General features: G+C 29.0%; 1 protein-coding gene and 1 pseudogene across 4 annotated transcripts in view; one reads left to right on the plus strand and one right to left on the minus strand.

Moving 5' to 3' along the window:
• The window catches only part of LOC113376559, an 80,447-nt pseudogene that overhangs the window by 36,679 nt on the left and 22,246 nt on the right, over positions 1 to 21,522 (minus strand).
• Positions 1 to 21,522, plus strand: part of LOC113376560 — a 41,926-nt gene that overhangs the window by 10,907 nt on the left and 9,497 nt on the right. Inside the window, exon 1 of one of the 4 annotated variants that reach the window (XM_026616521.1) lies at positions 11,050 to 11,257. The exons of the other annotated variants lie outside the window; for them this stretch is intronic. The gene's annotated coding sequence lies outside the window, so the exon portion shown is untranslated. Of the gene's footprint in view, positions 1 to 11,049; positions 11,258 to 21,522 lie in introns of those variants that run through there. 4 annotated transcript variants of the gene reach the window in all.

Genomic DNA, 21,522 nt, shown 5'->3' on the forward strand with positions numbered 1-21,522 from the left:
AATTAATAAAATGTAGAGTATTTAACAGCCTCAAAGCAAAAATATTATTGATCAAACAGCTATTTTAGAAAATTATAGAAAAGCATGTAGCAATCGACATTAAGGATTTTTAGATAAAAAAGCTTTTCGAATAATTCTTTATTTTTAATGTATGTTCTATATCAACCCTTCAAGCGCTATTTATGTTATCACACATTTCCGTATAGGGGAAGTAGAAACAAAATGAAGTGGTGCTTCGTGTTTTAATGGTATTTATTTATTTAATTATATTATAACCAGTCTCAACGTTTATACTCATCTTTGGTTGATTGACTACCAGTAACATAGTCTTTTAAATTAGCAGTAACTATACTAATAACAATTTTAGAAAAAATACATAGAAGTAATTTTTAAGAATGCAATTCACAAATAAATTGTTTGGTTTTCTTTGGGCATCAGCACATAAAGCATGCACCCAAAGGGAAAGAATTATAAATCGTAAACAGCCATAGTTGGAATTAGAACAGGAAAAGAGGTCTTTGCAATAAATGCAAGTCTCTTCCTTTACCCGTAGATCCTTTAGTCTGTTTTTAGAAGCAGTTATCGTAAAAGTTAAAAGCCAATTACCTTCGACAGGTTTTATTTTTCTTTTTTCTTGACCTTGAATGAACTACCCTGTAATGCTTGCGAGATAGTACTATGTCATTTTGTGCATTGCATAAGCGTCATTTTGTTCGAAAGTGAACTATAATATTTTTTTTTTATTTATCTGAACAGCGATCAGAACTCTAATGAATAAATTATCAAAATTCCTGATAATTGCAATAAAACTAATACTGAGTTCATTGATTGTAACAAATAACAATAAATAAATCCAGAAAAAGGTGACAAAACCACCCTCAATATAAACTTTTGAAAGTGCGATACATGTTTGAACTGATTACGTCGACAAAACTTTTGAAAAATCAGTTTATCGAATGAACTCTTTTGCAAATAAAGATCTAGCGGTTGATTCTCAAACAATATAGTCATATTTCTCTCAATTCCCAAAGTAATGACTAGCGAAAAAAAAGCTTCAGTTAATTTGTCCCTTTTTTAAAAGGGGTCACCGTTATTGGCATGCCTCCTTCAATATCCTTATGATATCTGAATAAAATAATAACGCAGTGAAAACCCATTAAAACTACAGATTAATTTTATGTTATTTATATGGAATAGCAATCCCGTAGCTAAATATTGTTACTTTTTCTTTATATATATATTTATTAACAGGAATCAAAAATTACACATTTCTATGAGCTATTGAGCAACATTATACAAATAAACAAACACAAACAAATATACAACATGAAAAATTATGTGAAATTGTTTTATAGTATTCAAATCTCTACAGCGAGATATTTACAAATAAGTGCTAATAATATTGTTACTTAAACATGAACAACATGAGCTAAATATTGCCACTTAAAACAGGTGGACTCATAATGACGAAACCATCGTACCATGTAAACGAATGAATAATCACAAACCGCATTCTTCGGTATTATTAAATACTAATTTACATATAATGATGCGCAATTGCAATATTAAATAAGTTAGAAGATTACTAATTAATTATATATAAAAATGCAATAAATTATTTACATGTTTTCGTATCGTTTAAATCTTATTCATTACGTTGCTATTTGATTCATTTTAAAGATATAAAGTAATTATAGATTACACTTCATAATTTATCAGGAAATTGTAATAACATTTTTATATTTTATTTTTTATTACATGTAATTTATTTATATGTAATAGGTAATATAATCAGTCACATATATACAAATGTAAAAAATAATCATGAAAGCAATATAGTTTGTCTACTTTGAACTTTTAAAAAGTGTATGTAAAATTTGCAATGACCCACCACATTGTGAATGTATTCAAATCAAAATCAATGGTATTTAATTATAAAACAAACAAAATTTCAAATTAGCAAAATATTGCAATTTGAATATTATCTCTTATTGTTAGAACTCTAGATTTTAACTTTGAAATATGCAGTGCACTAAGTTACACCGTAAAAACTGTTATAGTCATTGAGATAAAAATTATTTTAGTAAATGGTTTGCTATTTCCATCTGCAGATGATATTATTTATTATCTTAGCTGATGCCGTTTCAAAAATAACTATTTTATATATGTAGTTCTAATGGCCGCAATTATTAAAAATGAATAAGCATTTATTGAAAGTGATTAATGCTACATTTATGAGAACTTTATTCTACACAAGGTAAAAATGCAACGGCAGGACACAATTCAATAAATTATAACGCGAGTATAAAAAAAACTATAAATCAATATTACATTATTATAATAATAACCTATTGAAATCAAATATATCACTGTTTGTGCTATATTTCCAAGTCATTATTTTTTATATATTAGTTCTGTATGCTTTATCGAATCGAACTTTAAAATTCCACGAATTATTTGTTTATGTGAAAGAGAATTTCTCAGAGGGTAACAAGATACTATGACACAAATTTGGTGATAATACCAAGCACATAATTCTACTACATATTCTCACGATACTTGAATTTCGTTTATCAGTGTCCCATGTAACATTTCCTGAACGATCACTACATTAGCTAATTTTTAATTGCATTAACTAATTTTACTAACGTTTTATTTTAGAAATTTGTAAGAGACTGAAAAACAAACTTAGTTTATCTATTCAGCATTTTTCTGTGTACCAAACAACAAGTTTCAGTGTCATACTTAAGTATTTTCTTATACTGCAAACTATTCAAGTTTTTTCATAATTCATTTTTCATAATTCCATAGGTGTTTTTTTAGCTAAATTAATCAATATACGAAGTCCTCTCAAATTTTCCTTGGCTTGAAAAATCATCAAATATAGTTGATAAAAGTTCAGTCTTTTATTGATAAACGCACGTCTCAAGATATTGGCGACAGCCAAAAACAACATTGGGGTCTCAGAAATCAAAAACCGATAAAAACCAATTAAAAAGAATTCGTTTATATGCGCCGCCAGTAAGAACATGTGAACCCGAAGGTATTTGAATCACATTTGCTGAGGTCAAATCAGAACTAGGCAACCGTCTGTTATTTTTTTTTCAATGCAATGGCAAGGTTGAATAATGATATAACAATGTTCAATTAAATAAATAATACATTCGATTAAAGTGACATCATTCCTATCAGTCAGACAGGCTTGCGAAAATCGAGCCGTCGGGAATTGAATTATCGTAATTTGGGTCGTAGATATAAAGAATGTCATTGATCAAATTATAAGAAGCTTCTGAACATAATTGTTTGTTTATATGCCGTAAATGCTGCGTACTATGAATGGAATTTCTAAATACGTAGAACAACTAGAAGAATTTACACGGTCATGGAAAACTTATGGTTAGCCATGTTATCGATGCTCTCTAATCAAAATAATTTGATGAATTATTTTCATTATTTTGCAAATGAACTCGTAGTTTTGGACTGCACTACAGAAAAATTCAATGCATGTTTAGTTAATATTTTTCCATAACAAATGATGTCAACTAAATTTGCTACAATAAGAATTTACGACTTGGCCTTATTGCCTCAAAATAGTAAAATATAATCAAATTAACAGATTGACCCACTTTATGTATTGAGTACGAAATAATTAGTAATTTGTTCGTATTGTAATTCGATAAATTCAATCCAACATAAATGTTACATATGACTGCATGTTACAAAAATAAATAAATTAATTATTATAAAATAAAAGTACGATTAGTTACATCCTCCCAGTATTTTAAATGTAGTATTTTTATTTAAAAACCCGCAAGCTTGATATTCTAAGCTCCCATAACCTCCCTATTCAGATTTTAAAATTTAAACTTTCTCATTTAGAAGTACTTGATTTTGTGATTCACCCATACACTTTTTTAGTGGAAATGATTTGAAGAATTTGATTTGTGTATTAAATTCATAGATCTTTTAATATTTTTTTTCACATCAGGACTACATCTATAAGCTAAACATATACAACATCGAATAGGATCACCACTGGGTGACCTTTCGACCTTTTTCCTTATTTAATAAACCATTAAATTTAATGAATTACACAAATGTAAATAAAAAAAATCTTGTAATAGATATATTACAAGGTCTATGATCAAATTGCATCATCCAAAATGCATTGACAAAAATTATATAATTTAATAAAATCAAAACAAATAAAAACCTGAAACATCATAGGAAGACTTCATAGAACTATTAATAAATTATCTAATAACGTGTAATTATTTATATTGTGATTGAATGCCACGGAAGCATACGCCAAACCCAGTAGGTCTTATTCCATTAAGGAAATTGATTGAGAAGTAATAATTTATATGAAAACCGATGGCTGATATTCCATAAAGATTTGTTGATTGCTTTGTAGTAGAATAAAATACTTATATTATTCTATTAATATGAATGAAAAAATACTTATGTTGTTCTATTAATAATCACATCATTAATTAAACGCACTCATCTTTTATAAATATTAGGATCAACAATTATAAGGTAAATCAATAAAGAAATAGATAACTAAAATCATTTTTAACCGTAATATATATTGCGCTAGACCGATTTTTCATAACTTTAATTAATTTTTATTATCATATCGATTCTCATAGCCCTGTAATATTTTAAGGTGTTCGGTTTGACTATTAACTCTATCAATATCCGAAGTTTCATCAAAATTCCAGAAGAGTAAACCTGATGTTCTCCTTGTGAGGCAAAAGTTCTCGAAAGACAATTTTTGCACAGTTTCATGCGTCGGATACAAATTAAGTTGATCAAAAAAAAATAGGAGCCCATTTAGGTCCAAATGATATTTAAACATAAGACTGTTTGCATTTCAAATCGCATTCTTTTAATTAGATCTATTATAATATTTCGTACTAGAACCAATCTCAAAAAAAAAAAAAAACTATGTGATGCACATAAATAAAACCTGTCTCTATAAGCCCTGTATAAGTACTACTTGTTGAGTAATATGCTAGTAAAATTGTAATTAAAAATGTAATTGAACTTAAATAATAGATTTTAAACAAAAGTAGAAACACCGACAATATATGAATTAATAAAGTACTCTTGTGTTGAATCTACTGGTTAAATTAAACTTAAAAGAAAATCAAACTGTGAGTTCTGAGCATTTCATTCAAAAAGCTGGATTTTTTATTTGCTCTATCAAAAATCAATATTAATCTTCTTGATCAAAATATATGAATATTTCATAACTTGCTCTTGCAATTTAAGAAGAAGATATGTGTCCTTCACAAACGGTCAATCTGACCGCAATGGTAAGGCTTTCTGTTTGCTATAGTATTCTAAAAGTAATTACTATATTTTTATTAGGACAAATCAGAAATAAATTTTATTGCCAAACAAATAAATACAACGTGCATCGAGTGTTAACAGATAAAATTGATTATTGTGTAATATGTTTTGAATACTAACAAGCCACTAATAATATCGCTATCTGAATAGAGGTTGTATTCATATAACGTGCAAATTATATTTAACAAACAATTAACAGGCAAGGGCAGCCGAGCTTGGTGACTACTCAATGTTGCATTTCCGTAAATATTGAATGAATTATATATTGAATTGCTAATTTTAGCTGGAATAAATGATTCTACATTCAATTATCCTTAAAAGATAGTTTGTATACCATTACATCATATTGATGATTATATATAGTAGTTAATTTGCATTTCAGTTTCATTAGTTAATAAATAATTGATTTTATGAATTATTATCATTCCATTAATTTTTGAAGAATAAACATAAGAATAATTTAAAAAAAATACCGCGACCCACGTGGGGTAAATAGCTTTTTAGAGGTTATAAAAAAAGAGCTTTTATGAGCTTTTAAATAGGTTATATAATAAAAACTGTTGAATCTAGCTCAAAATTAGTAATACATTTTATAAAACAATTAGATAACGAATTCATAAAAATTATATTAAGGTCATGTAAACTTAACAGTGTTCAGAAACAAAAAAAAACTAACAACGACAAAAAATACTTTTGTTATGGATTTTCGAAAAATGCTTTTCATCTCCTGATTGCGAAGTCATAAAAATCAAGGCGATGGCTGATTACACATCTTTTTCCTTCTATTTCAAATATTGTTGTAAAAAAATCCTAACTTTACTTGTTTTTGAAATATCTGCGGTGTCTCCTCCTATCTGAGGTATCTCTATATTTCTTAAAGCAGTAAAAATGTCTTTTACCGCTTTAAGCCCCGCTCTACCCTGTAATATATTTGCTCTGAAAATTGAAGTTTATTCGTTATATTAAAAATATAAAAGTCGAAGTTTCAGTAAAATTTTCCATTACTAAACAACTATATAAATTAAACGTAGTATTTAAATTACACAATTTTATAATAACAAGGAAATCCCTGGCTTGTTGCTTTTATATGTGGAATTACTATTCTGTATGCAGTAGTAGTTTACTGATGCTTTACGACAATCAATATTTAAACACAATTGACGTAAATTATTAATTTATATAATTGAACAGGGCAAACATAGTCAGATACATACATTTCAAAAGCATTCTTTCGATAATAATGATATATCATAGCTCCTTCTTGATCACATTACTAAATATTATTTTTATGAACATCTATCTTGACTATAATAAAATAAAACGAAATGCACATAGACCAGCTCGCAATAAAAAATATATAAGTGTAATAAAGTCATCATAAAATTCATACATTTTTTCAATCATACCAGAGAGCTAGAAAAACTTACATCACTATTGAAATATGTGCATCTGGTCCGTATTACGTTAGACGTTAAGATAGCTATAATGAATTTAATTTGAAATGAACGAACACTCGATCAATCTAACCTTGGTTGATATAAGTAGAATAATGTAGTATTTCATTTGAGGCCCTTGAAAACCAAAATGGATTTTGGAATAAACACTAGAAATATATAACAGCAGTGTTTCCTTACATTTTGCACCAAGATACACATATACACATATAGTATTTTGCATCAAAATATACACATCGAATCTTTATAAGAAGAAAGAAATACAGATAAATTGACTATGTGGCACTCAAAGGATCACATTTTATTATTCTCGGATAAGATTACTCTCTTATTTTAACGCAGAAGTCTAAAGAAAAGAACATCTCACAAAATAAATTAAGTATATGCAAATTCAAGTAATAATTTTTTTAAAGTTATAGTAATCGCAAAAAAAATGGAAATGAAAATTTGTATATATCTTTACGTTTCAAAGGTTTATGAAAATTTTGGCCATTTTAGAAAAAATGGATGTATGTGTGTGTTCGGATAGATATTTTCATTTAAGTAGACAATCAGAATACATAGTTTCTATAAATCTATAAGATGATATTTCGTGTTTAGAGGTCTTTTCTCTTAAGGAGGTGTCTGCTAGAATAAATCTATAACTGATTGTGAGTGCAAAAGACTTACATTTGTGGGTACTTTGGACATTTTGGTTCATTTTATCGATTTGCATTTCAACATTCAAATGTTCATCGATTTTATTGTAGTAAAAACAACTACGGGTTTGTATAATTTCTTTTACTGTTTTAAAGCATTTCTTTATTTTCATAATTTTTGTTAATTCATCTAACAATTTTTGAAAAACCGGGACAATCCAGGACAAACCAGGGCAAAAAATCTAAATCCAGTACAAATCATGCTTTTAAAACAACCCGAGAAACAAGGTGGAAATGCGGGACTGTCCCAGCTAGTCCGGGACGTATAGTCACCTATTATGCCATTACGTGGTTCCTTATTGGTACTAGTACGATTTTATATATTATTCTTTTGTTTGCGCAAGACATTTTAGATTTCCTACCAAGGAATTGAATCAGTAAAATTGTTTAAATTTCTTTATCGTTTGTGTACTGTTTTCTTGATATGGAGACACTCCAGGTGAGTTTATGATTGATATAATCCTAAACAATTAATACTGGTACTTAGAGGGAATCTCTATGAGATGAATTTTTATTATTACATTCTCTGCAATAGTGATGAATTTTTATTCGTGCAGCAATGTAGGGTAAGGGCTATTTTCACTTCGAAATATATAGCTACATTAGGGTGGTCCTTAATATGGACATTTCCGAATTTCCTTGTTCCCAAGGGCTCAAATGGTTCCAAATTGATAAAAAACAAATCTCTGAAAGTTTCGGCTCTTAATATTAACTTTTAGATAGTGCGAAATTCAATCAAACTTCGTATGGAAATAGCATGGAAAAAAATTTGAAAATTAAAAAAAAAAATTCTTTTTAGGTATAACTTAACGACAAACGAATTAAAAGTGAAAATTCAGGTCATTTTTTATTGAAAATTCGATGCTCAGCAACATTTTTGAAAAAAATTTCATGCTATTCCCATACAAAACTTTGAATAGCGCTCTATCTATAAGACAATATTAAGAGCTAAAACTTTCAGAGAGTTGTTTTTTATGAATTTGGAACCATTCGAGTCCTTGGGAGCAAGGAAATTCGAAAATGTCCATATTAAGGACCACCCTAAGCTACATATAAAGTAATAACATAAAAGAGCAAGCTTATGCAAAAATACTTTTAGTGATGTAAGGAACGTGTGATCTTCGAAATCGACAAATTGATTTTGATATAAAACTCCAAAAATCATGTTCGTTTAATTAAGGGTACGTATATAAACGCATATAACATTTAAAATTCAAACTAGTCATTTACACAAGCATATTTACTTGGATACTTATTAAATATTTTGTCTCCAATCAAAAAATTCATCATACTCAGTAATATGTTAAATTAAGATAATTTAGATAAAAATGCTTGTTGGGATATTCCTAATTAACGCCGTTTAAATAATAAATGCAAGAACCATAGCATGAATAGGATGACCATCACAAAAAACATCTGACGCACACCTTCGGCACACGGTGGCGTAATGACATAATTAACCTTGATTTTCACACGACGACATCGAAACAATAAAACACCTCCATCTGCAGGCGCGCGCGTTGTATACAATGCGTTGAGCGTGTTCTAATACGCGTTATTTCAGTCCAAGGGCTCGTAAAACGTGGGAGAGGGATACACCCTTAGCCACTACAGTAAATTAAAGTAAAACTTCTTTCTAAACCTTTAGGTAAAAAACATACGACCAAGAGAAATGATGTTTTGAGCTTTAGAATTTATTCGGTCTTACTGTAAAGTGCATTACTTTTCACCAGCTGTTTATATAAAAAAATAACTTGCACGTAAGATTATTGGCCAATTAATTTGGTCTGTTTTTATATAACATAAAACTATGTCAATGAAAATAAAAAATTCAAGAAAAAGTCAAGAACCATTTATATTTAAAAAACGTTTTAGTTCACGCGCTTTAGTTAGGTGAATTCCGTCACTTTTTAGTATGTTTGAAAAGATAAGAATAGGTCATTCTAGGGTTCGCCCGTGAGTTAATGGGTAGAGAGCTATGGGGTTGGAATCAGAGGCGCCAAGTTCTATACCAGCCCCGAGTAGCTTGATGTCAAGAAGAAGTGGCATCGATTTTCACTTGAAAATATAGACTACAATATGTTTCCAGGTGAAAATATCTCTTCCCTGGATTAAATAAAATAATAACGAATATCACTAACACAGAAATTAACAAAAAAATCACCATTATTACATTTGGAAATTGTAATAATGAAAAATTTATCACTATTACAAAATTGTATTAATAAAAAAATTATCGTATAGAGATGGGATGTTTGGGTTTGCCACCCATAAAATCGGTATAGTCAATCAAAAAAAAAAACTCGTAAAACCCCTGATCACTGCTCAACATATAGAAAAAATTATTCTAAATCAAGATGAAAATAACATAACATGAATAAAATTCATAAATCATTTATTAAGTCTTAAAGTAGTGTACGTAAATATAATTGTGTTGATATATTATCGTTGTTTACAACGGACTTGCATTGGTAAAATTACTGCGCGCACTAAAAAACACTCGATTTGTATTAATGGGGAGACGTGCTAATTAAGTTTTTGTAAGGCAGGTCCAGCCGTTTCAAGATACAGGACAAAAAGTGCTAAAAACGGTAATTCAGTTTTCGAGAGAACGGAGCTTCAGACTTGAACAATTCAAAAAACATTTCATATATGTTAACGAAACGCGAAATTGAATAAATTTTTGTGAAGGCAATTCCTGCGGTTTCGGAGATCTAATGAAAAAAGTAAAAAAAAAATGCAATTAGATCATTAGACATATGCACATCAAACTATCAGATATTTTATAGAGATTTTAATAATAAGTACTTTAGTAATAAGTTTATATTTCTATGGGTTCCGTACCAATGTTTATCCGCTAGACTGAGAAGCGGCGCTTACGCGCTTCAATATTTCATCTTTAACGCAGCTACGCAGCGCGATTGCTTTCAAAAACGTTCAAAGAATTAAAAAAATAATCAGAAAATAACAAAAATCAAATTTTTCAAAAAAGTTCATTTTTTTAGAAAATTACAAAATTTTCAATTTTTTTTAGTCATCAAATAATTTAAAGTTTATTTTAAATTTTCATTTTTCGGTACGGTAAGTTCTAGCAATTTGCCCTAAGGCAAGATGCCATGAACCACTAGTTATGTTTTAAACTGATCATAAGAGTCAGATCTATACAAAAACCTACAATCATCAAAAAAATCTGTCTTCAGGAGTACTATTTCTATATTTGGTGATTAAAAAAATCGAATTGATCAACTAAATCAGTAAATCAGTCTTATTAGCAGTCATCAAACTCCTACAATATCACCTATTACAAAATTTAAAACAATAACAATCCCCCACCTCGTAAAATAATGAATAACTTCATAAAGTGCGTTTACACGTAAACTTATGGTGGGGATACGTTAGGTATGTAGATAGATAATTGACAGACATAATTGAAACTTTGAAAACTTTTGAAATCGATCACCCACTTGGCGGAACATTCATGCGCTACACGCTGCAATCTGTTACAATCATAAAGAAAACAGGACGAACGTTCTGCGAGGCGTAGACCATTGCGCGGCTTGAATCGGCGGCACCAGTAACCTACCGACCGAGTCGTAGTCAACACGTGTTCCGAGAACTAGGTGCTCACGTGGAAATATTATTAGTAAACACGCGGTACTGTGCTCTTTGTTTTTGTAATACATGATCGTTTGTTCTATTCTATTGAAACGGGAATATTAGTGACCTACCAGTGACTGGTTAAAAACGGTAAGGATTTATTTGTGTTTATAATTAGATTATTGGATTATTTTGTTTCAATTGCAACTATATTTGATTTTGCCTTAAGGCAAGTAGCATGAACTTCCCGAAATGTGTAATAACTGACTTAATCAACCAGATGTGAGATTTAAATATTTAGATACAATTTTCATTATGTACGTAGTCCTTGATATTATTTAAAAATTAATGGTAACATTTATTACACAACTAAATAAGTTCTGTAGACTGCCTTACTTACTTTTTTGCTAATTCCAGAACAATTTCTAATGTCTTGACCGATCTTTTCGCATACCTAAACGCGGCTCTTCCTTATCGAATTTATTCCAATTTAAGGGGGTATTCTAGTGTAGAGCGATGAATTTTAGGTCATTTTTAAAGTGTCGTAAAAGAAAGCATTGAATGTTTTTACTATCCATTTTTTACCACTTGTTTATTAATATTATTAAAATACAAAAAAATTGAAAATTGTAAAAACTGGCAGCTGATGAAGTGGGTAGTCTTAAAAAATTGGCACCTCAGTCTTGACATGATTTCAGCCCTCCTAGCCATCGGAAATGCAAAAAATAAAAAAATTATTAATCTACAATGATGTCGCAATCGCCCGAACTAGCGATGAGTAAAAAGAATTTTTTTTTTACAAATTGGTGACTGAAAGTAATGTGTTCTTTTTACTGTTTTTTTTTTTGAGTTTCTCGAATTTTTTAAAAATAGTAAAAATTGGAATTTGGAGATAATCCTAGTTCGGGCTATTGATAGGTCTATAAACAAGACTCTCTGAAGATTTCAAGTAAATCGGTCGATTAAAACTCGAGAAATCGTGTCAACAGTACTGAAAAAGTCTGTTCTGAGAAAAACGCATTTAATGTTTTGCGTGAAGCCAAACCAGTATGGAGACCGAGTCAGTAAAATGCCTATATCTCCGAAAATAATTCAAATTTTCCAAAAAAACTTCTTGTACCCATATTCTTAGATAGTTAAACTTCGAAAATATGAGATAAAAAAAAATCGATTTTTTTGAATTTCTACACTAGAATACCCCCTCTACGAATCTCTACACTAGAATAAGTATGTGAAAATCAAATTTTGACTGATCACATCACAAAAACGACTTCTGGCACAAAATAATATTTTTTCAAACTTTAATAAATTTTTGAAATTAAACGACTTTTTGTAGGGCCGTAATATTTCAGTATGTTCTTTAGGACCATGATATCTATCAATATAAAAAGTTTCATCCAGAAATTTATATCAACAGACAATTACAAAGAAACGGCTCGGCCGATCTTTGTCCAAAACTAATCAGCATGATTCCCAAATAATATCTTTTGAATGGTTTTTGAATTTTTAATATCGAATCAGAATTTTTGGCTAAAACGTGGATGCAATTTTTTTCACTTTTCTGCAAAGTTAAAACTATTTACAAACGCTAGACCTTATCGAGTTACATCGAATGGCTTTTAAATTTTTGAAATCAGCCCAGCACTTTTTGAAAAACGTCGATGAAGGGTTAAAAATCGGCTCGCACTCACACATACTTTTTTCCAAATTTGGTCTCATTCGATTCAGAATGGCTCGAAACGTCGAGAAAACATAAAATTATCAAATCGGATTTTTTTATGTAAACATAAATTTGGTAATAATTGGAAGTTAAAAATGACCAAATTCAATATAAGCCACATACAAGATAATGAAAAAGCTTAATATGCAATTGATTTCAAACAGATTTCGAACAATAATTGATTTTTTGAAAATGCTTTACTTTTAGAAAATCATGCAATAACAATATTGCAATAATAATCTCGCCTATTGTGGTAAATAAATAAAATGTTCCCAGTGGATCGATTACCTTTTGAATTTATTCTGTGAATTTGATTAAACATTATATATAGTATCTTGTTTATGATTTATGATTAAGCCTGATTAAGCTTATGAATAAATAAATAAGTATGCTTTCATGGAAATTGATCATTAAATTATTCTATGAAAATGTATTTGAATGTGTATTAGTTCCTTCAAATGTGATTTTTTACTTTTAATAGTGCTGGCGCATCTGTAATGTTTTGTGACTATGAACAACACTTCACACATGCTAATCTTTAATTTCATCTTTGAGTATCCAAATCTATTAGAGAAATTTTCGAAAATTTTATATTATTTGAGAACATTTTCTTGTATATTGCCTATAGTTTTTTTGAACATTTTTTCCCCTCGTCCGCAATAAAGCTTAAAAATTCAAATTGTTGGAAAATTAAAAGTATTATTCTAAGTGGTTCATATGTTATAGTTCCTGATTATTTACCAAAATTTAGTGAAAATTTCCATAATAAAAACAACTACATCACAGCTTCATTACTTAGGAAAATATTGACTTACTCAAAAATATGAATACAGATGTAAATTGCAATTAGCACACTTGAACATCTTTTTGTTCATATATGAAACAATTCGCATGGTAAACATATGTAATATTTCCATGAGTCATATTATAAGTTTCCTTCTAAATGAGATGAATATAAAAATGTCTCAGGCATTATATATTAATATCAAAACTGAATTACATGCGTTGACATGCTCGTGTGCATTGTTACATAAGAATAATTATTATACAGACAACAGCATCATGATTCGCGACCTTAATGCTGGATGATTCTTATGATCAACATTGTTAGTAATTTTTAAATAATTAAATTATGTCGTATAACTGATAATTATGATTTATAACATTAGTACTGATGTTCCGAGTTAAATTATTGATATTAAAATTGAATAAAAATGAGTACTGTTAATTTTTTTACCGGGTTTCACAATTACATTAATGTATTCTAATAATGTTGTAGACTTAATTGCTATAATCTGAAAATAATTAGTTCTAATAATAATTCTAATTACTTTAGCAAAATATCGTAATTTAATTACTAACAATGGTACAACAATCAGAAAGAAAATAAAATTTTAAAGCTAAAAATAATAATTTGATAGAATTAAATATTTGAAGTATGGATAAAATAACATGGTATTTTGTTTTTTATTGAAATTTATCTTTTCACTCATTTTAAATTAATGGACTACCATAGTTTTTTTAATTAATAATGAAATATCATCGCATATTTATTAAGGCCAGTTCACAAATAACTCGTTAGAGCTCAGCACATGATGCATGAACAAAAAAAAAAATTAGCAAATGCATTTTGTGGATCCTTTGATCCACAAAAAGTTTCTTATTTTGATTCCTTCTTATTAGAAGTAGTTAAGTAAAAGTTTGAAGCCAATCTTCTACAGGTTTCAATTTTATTTTTTCTTGGACTCGAAAGAACTACCTTATAGTTATTCGCCATAGTACCAAATCAATTTATCCATTGTATAAGTATTTGTCCTAAACTGGACAAAAGTAATAAATAATCAAAATTCCATCAAACATCTGATAATAGCGAGAAAATTGATCAAAACCAACTAATATTGGCGTAAGTTCATTGATTTTGATAGAAATAATTACAAATAAGAAATAAGTTCCCAAATAAACATGCAAAAAAAACACTCGAAAATAAATTTTTGAAGGCGTGATTATACACATTTGATCTGATTTTCCGACAAGACACTGACAATGACGCTCAACTTCTGACATGATTGTGATTATGGCTTTCTTCATGTTATACAATCGAGGAATTGTTACTAAAACTAGCCAATTTTTAAATAAGGCCACTGTATCATTTTGCCCATATACCCCATTTTGACGGTATTTTCCCTACTCAACATAATTAATATTCCCTTTTATTTAAATGATGAAACAATAATTTTTAAAATCTTAACGAATACTTTAGAATAAAGCATCCATCTGAATGAAGAACTATTATTATTTTTCATTGGCCTCGCTTACTTTGAGCATTTTTTTTATTAAATTTTATATAATCTTTATAAATTCTACACAATCTTGCTTATATATTCTATACTATCTTTTTTATTTATATACTATTCTATTTTAATTTTCTTATAACTGATTTCTTCACTCTTCTTTTTTTTCTAAATTTGATCTTCTTAAATTCTAATCTTGTTTTTTCTTCTTCTAATTTTTTATTCAAATTTAACTCAACTTAGTTCTGATCTCCAAATCTAATTTTTTTCTTGCTTTCTTCTTGTTTCTAATTTTATTTAAATTCAATTCAATAATTCTAATTATAAGAAAAAAATATTTTAATTTCAAATTAACTATTTTCAAATTCTACTTGATTCTATTTATGTACAATTTCTAATCAACAATTCAATTTCTATTAAACTTTTGATATTTTTTTATATGCTGCTGATGAGCTTTTCCCGCCACATTATTATTATTGTTGTTATTATTAACTATTACTATCCCAAGCTATAGAAATACAGAGAATGTTCTCAATCCACTATCTGCGTGAAATCATTATTTTACTTCATAATAACATCTTTACTAAAGTACATCACACTGACAATTTCTGCCTCATAATGCACTGTAATTAAGACATTTCAAATGCCCCAAGTAAATCAACTGAATTCCTTCACAAATTGTGATCTGTATCAAATATGTCATTCATTCACGAATTTTGTGTCGAACGTGATGGTTTGCAATGACATATTGACATAGATCTATAATCTTGTGCATTGATTGCAAAGATATAACCAGACTTGTCGATGCGTCAGAAATAGTTTGATATCTTGGAAGTAATCATTAACTTAGCAGTGTTACTTGTAAGTAGCACAAGAATGTCACGTCTAAGCTACTCACGTTATTGCACTACTAGAACGGTAGCCATCATTACTTCTATAATTGCCGAAGGGATGGCAAACACTTAATATATCATTAAGAAAATTTTAAATACGTCTTTAACGTAGAACAAATCGTTTCCATTAGCCAAATAATACATAATTATTACAAAAGCGTTATGAATCAGAAGACCAATTGAGCGCAAAATAAAGTTGGTCAAAAGAAAATTTGATTTGTTTGCTGGTAGTACAACATGAAAACAAAACACCGTGCTAAATAGATTTTAGTTCTATTATAGTATATTTAGCACTTTTGTATGATGCATTCGCATTCCAACCGCAAATAAAGGAAATTCGTTTGCAAAATATAAGCATTAGGCAACTGATTCGTATTTTTAGACCTCATAAATATTGTAAAAATGTCAATATAGTCATTCCAAATTGTGTCTCGTAACATTTTGAAATATTATTTATTTGGTAGGTATTGCATAAAATAATTCAGTCTTTATAGGATATATTAGGTTTTCGCTTCCGCTTTTTTGCTCTTGGTTTATAATACAAAAAGGCGGAAGGGAGATATTTGACAACCTATTATAATGCGGCTATAATTAGTTATTATAATTATATATATATAATTATAACTATATATATTATAGTGTCTAAAAAAAGTTATATATGTGTGTGTGTGTGCGTGTAAGTTTTCTTTGTAATATTATTTATGTTGAGATATGTCAAGTCAAGATCTTCAGGGTAATTTATGAAATCTCAGTTTATGAAAATTTATGAAAATCAGTTTAAAAAAACATTTTTTGCTGATCTTTGTAAGGGGTGAACCCGAGGGGTAAACCACGAGCATGGGTGGATCGGCCCTCCAAAATTAGTAGAGGTCGCTCATACATTTGGACGCTATTGGGGAGCTCTAAATGCACAAAAACAAGATTTTTTGAAATTTGACCCAATCTTTGGGTCAATGCACGGGACATCAGAATTCATTTTAAAGATATGGTTTCTTCGGCAAAGTATATTATTTTGATCCCTAGTATGCGAAAATCGTAACTTTTTTTACTCATACAAATTGACCCGCCCTAATATATATATAGAACAGAAAATATAAGCGCAGAATATCATTTATTGTCAGGTCAAGCTTTTTGCCAATGGCAATTTTAGGTCGTTCAAATTTTTGAAATTTATTGATATTCTAAATAATTCGTTGTTTCAATACTATGCGTAGCTCACTATCAGATATAATAATTTTATAACAGTGATTTAATAACTTTTAACGAAATAGTGATTTAATAACTTTTTATAAAACCAAATCGTAATAAATTATTATTTTATTTCTTATTGTTTTCGCAGTAAATATTCATTTGCTATTGATACTATAACATATTAATAATGGAACATGTTATGGGAATGCGATATACGACACAAATAATATGAATAGTATTCTTCTCAAGGAAATTGATGAGAAAACTGGTATTTGAAGGTAGTTTCAATTATTAACAATTGGTTATGCTGATTTAAGTAATTTAGAAATGTTATTCATATTTAGATAATTTTCCTAAAAAGCTATTTAGCCATTGTTAAAAGATCATTTTAGAGTTTTGAGCACCACCTATGACTTGCAATGACTATTGTTTACTTCATTTCTGAATAGTTCCCAAACAATTGAGATAGCATATTTTTATTTCACAGAAACCATAGATTTAAAAATTATTTAGTTCTTCCTTTTCCCAAGTATAAAGGATCAATTTAACACCCTTTTGCACTTGGTTTTTTTACTTGCTTCATTTTGTTCTTAGTAGGATTTTCAATTAAATTTTAGAAACACGATTTAGCTATCTCGATTTTAATTATTTTGCGAATAAAGCAGTTATTGTAAAAAAGTATGTTTAAGCTATTTAGAAAATAAAACTCAGAGAATAGTTTACGTTTTATCACGTTTGAATATTCACATATTATTAATTGAAAGGCAACCTAGTCGAGCTGTTGGTTAAAAATATCTGAATTGCTATTATATTTAAAATCGACATTGAGAAGTTCCCAAAAAAATTTGTGTATCATATTAATAATGTCATATAATACTTCATTGTAAAAATGTATATTCTAAATGTTTTAATATATTGAGGTAATAGATAAATTGACGTGAATTTATCAAAGACTGGATCCTTGAGTATATCAAAGGTATTCTCTTATTTGTTAAATAGAACTTGTAAATAAAAGTTGTTCCCAGAGATCACTAGAATTGAACATGTACGTAGTAAGAAAATTATTAATTCATTATTATTTTATTAACACGCTAGAGCTATTATTTATATCCATTTCATTAATTTAATTAGAGTGAAATGCACATATGAGTACATGGTGATGTATACACACATTCCATTATAGAGAAAGGTATAATGCCTACTTAGCGAATCGCCGGGATAAAGTTCGTAAATTTTATAAAGAAAAAAAATTATGAGGTATTTTTATATTAACCTAGTTTTTGCATTAACGTTGAAGCATTTCTATATGTTATGTATTTTTCACACATAATATGTTAAATTATACAAACATTTCAAAACATTATAGGCTACAAGTTGATTTATGTGTTTTATAAGTTACGAATTGGCAGAATCTTATTAAATAAATTATTATTATTATATATTATTATATATATATATATAATTATTATTATTAAGTTGGTTTGATCATTATTCAGATTTTCTGTGAAATCAATGTTAGAACAAAGTTCAAAAATATATGAAAATATATCTGGAATAAATATCGTAATAAAGTATTATAGAACGATATTTAAAGATTTAAAAAAAATATGTAGAACATAAAATTTGATGAGCAAATTTGAACCAAAGATCGTTCTAGGACCAGTATATTATTTCTTTATCGAGAATTGAAATTGAAACTGGTTTCGAGGTCTAATATAAATACATAGACCATTTAATAAACTATTTGTCATTTTATTAAAATATTAAATATACAAAGAATATTTTCAAGAGAATTCTTACGTCATATAAATGCGAGAAATACTATTTTCCATATAAGTAACTAAACTACTGGTCATTAATTACATGATTAAATCACATACAAAAATAGAATGAGATCTCAGTACGATATATACAATCGCATGTGTATATTACTATTCTTCTTATATAATTCACGGCAATTATTGAAAAGGCAGCGTTTATTAATAGACGGCGCCGATGAAAAAAATGAATTTCACTGTTCATTTTAGTAAGCAAATTGGTCAGCATATTGTGCTTGTAAAGCTCAATACACGCGAGGAACGAATTTAATGATCACTTATCCTTGCCAAGGACGAGGACGCTTTCTGGACTTGTTTAAACTTCATTTGTCCTGAGCCATTAAAATCTTCAGTTCAGCCTTAGTTTTAAATTGTGCATTTAAACAAATTACTGTAAAATGCTCTATATTTATATATTAGAGTAGTTAAAAATTAAATCTTCATAAAAAATTCTTACATTTATTCTTTATATCACCCAGCTTAATATATTAGGTCAAGTAAAAAATTCGTAGCGTCTATTTACACACTTCCAAAATTTAGTGAAACTTAACAAGTTTACTGATTTTTTTTTATTTCTGGTTGAAAAACTGAATGAGCACATGAGCTTTTTACAAGCACGTAGTCTTTGAAATCACTTTAATTCCGTTAAGATAGTGCTTAATAGAGACAGTGCCATTGAGATCGGAACAAGTGTTATTCAGAGGGTACTATGTCTGGTTGGTGGTGGTGGTTGGTGCATAAAAATTTCCCAACCGAACTTGGTAGGTCATCAAAAAAGTGTATGGTCGGGCACGGTTATAATGGAAGACAATATCTCAATTCAGGTCATTTTCTTTCAATTGACTGGTTATTTACAGTAGGGTTGAGGATTGATTGTGACCAACTGAAAGTAGCTCACGATTGACGATGACCTTCGAGTTCCATCCCAAATACAGCTTCACATTTTTCAGTGTCATTGCTGACTTGTGCACGCTTTTGGTCGCTCATTATCACTCAACCATGATCTCTGATTGTCGTATGTAATCTGTTCTTCATCACCAGTTGTTCGACCAATGTTTCATCACCAATCTTTCAGAAATGGTTCGATTTCATTGCATTTCAGCAACGCATCGCAGAACTTAATTCCATCTATAAAGTTTTTCGGGCCCAACTCATAAACGTCTCATACATCGAGCTTTCTTTTGCAGCCAGATTTGTTTAATTTGTTCAAAACAGTTTTCTGGTCAATAGCTGCTTGCATAGCAATGTCGACAGTATTGCTTATTATGCTTATTTATCTTTGGTCGACAGTATTAATATAATTCGAGCGTTTCCTTTTTATCATAATAAATTTCCAAAATATAGCGCATTTTTTCAATATTTTTATCCATTTTCGAACGCAAATAACTTCCCAACCACTTGACAAATTTTGATGGTTATAACCTTATAGTAATACTCGAAGTGTCAACTTTGAAACGAGCATTTACTGGTCCTGCTGCAATGTGTACTTTTAGAATTATTTGTAACTAGCTCCGTCTATCGGAAAAACGCAGCGAATTCTTCACTTTAGGGGGCGTCTATTAATCGCGAGATATTTAAAATCACCCCCCCCCCCTCTCTTATCAAACATCACGTGAATTTTTAGTTACTAGAAATTTTTTTTTTTAAAATGAATCAGTTAAAAAATAAATAATGTGATAACATACTATACCCCTCACGTGATATTTCGTGATTTTTTATCAAACCCCCCATCTCTCTAAAAACCTCACGTGATTAATAGACGCCCCTTCACCTATTATAATTAAAAGCTCAACGTTAACTTATTGTTAAGAAATAAATATTTTTCAATCGTAATAAAACATTAATGATTACTCATAACAAAAAATAAGTTGTAAATAATGAATAAAATCATTGTCAAAGAAATCGTGTCCAAGAGAAAAGGCCCTTAAAACGCGTTAAAGCGTTTTCCTGCAATCGCGTGTCGCACTACGCTGCCAGGTTGAAAAGTTGTCAGAAGTAGGTGGGATCAGGGTGCGCTTATAATGCTCTTTCGCCCACACTTTCTAGTAAAATCGATCGTTTTAACAAACTGTGTTTCTCTAATATATCCTCCCTTGTACACATATTTTCTTATTTATTGGCCATAAATCTTTTTTTATATTAACTATACTAATTTGGTTGTAGTTTGCAATAGCAGTAGTAGATAAGTTCTTGAATAAAAATTCTTAGCAGACTTAACGATGTCGAAATTCAACTGACCCACATGGGGACACGAAATAGTAACTAGGGAGTTGCGAGTCATTTTAAGAAAGACACATTTTTACTTATATTATTTAACGTGAATTTAATTACAGGTCAATTGCAATATCAAAAATAATAGCATTATTAAAAATAATTTCAGAATTCTAAGAGCCATTGTAATCGCGTTCTGGTATATTTCCAATTTATAGCAGTGCACGAAGGTCCAATTTGACTTTGAGTAATAATACTGTCCAAACCAGATGAACTACATGACAAAACATGT

The sequence above is a fragment of the Ctenocephalides felis genome, unplaced genomic scaffold, assembly GCF_003426905.1.
Source record: "Ctenocephalides felis isolate EL2017-DRISC unplaced genomic scaffold, ASM342690v1 CF-g0.4_SCAFFOLD_01886, whole genome shotgun sequence".
NCBI classification, from domain to species: domain Eukaryota; kingdom Metazoa; phylum Arthropoda; class Insecta; order Siphonaptera; family Pulicidae; genus Ctenocephalides; species Ctenocephalides felis.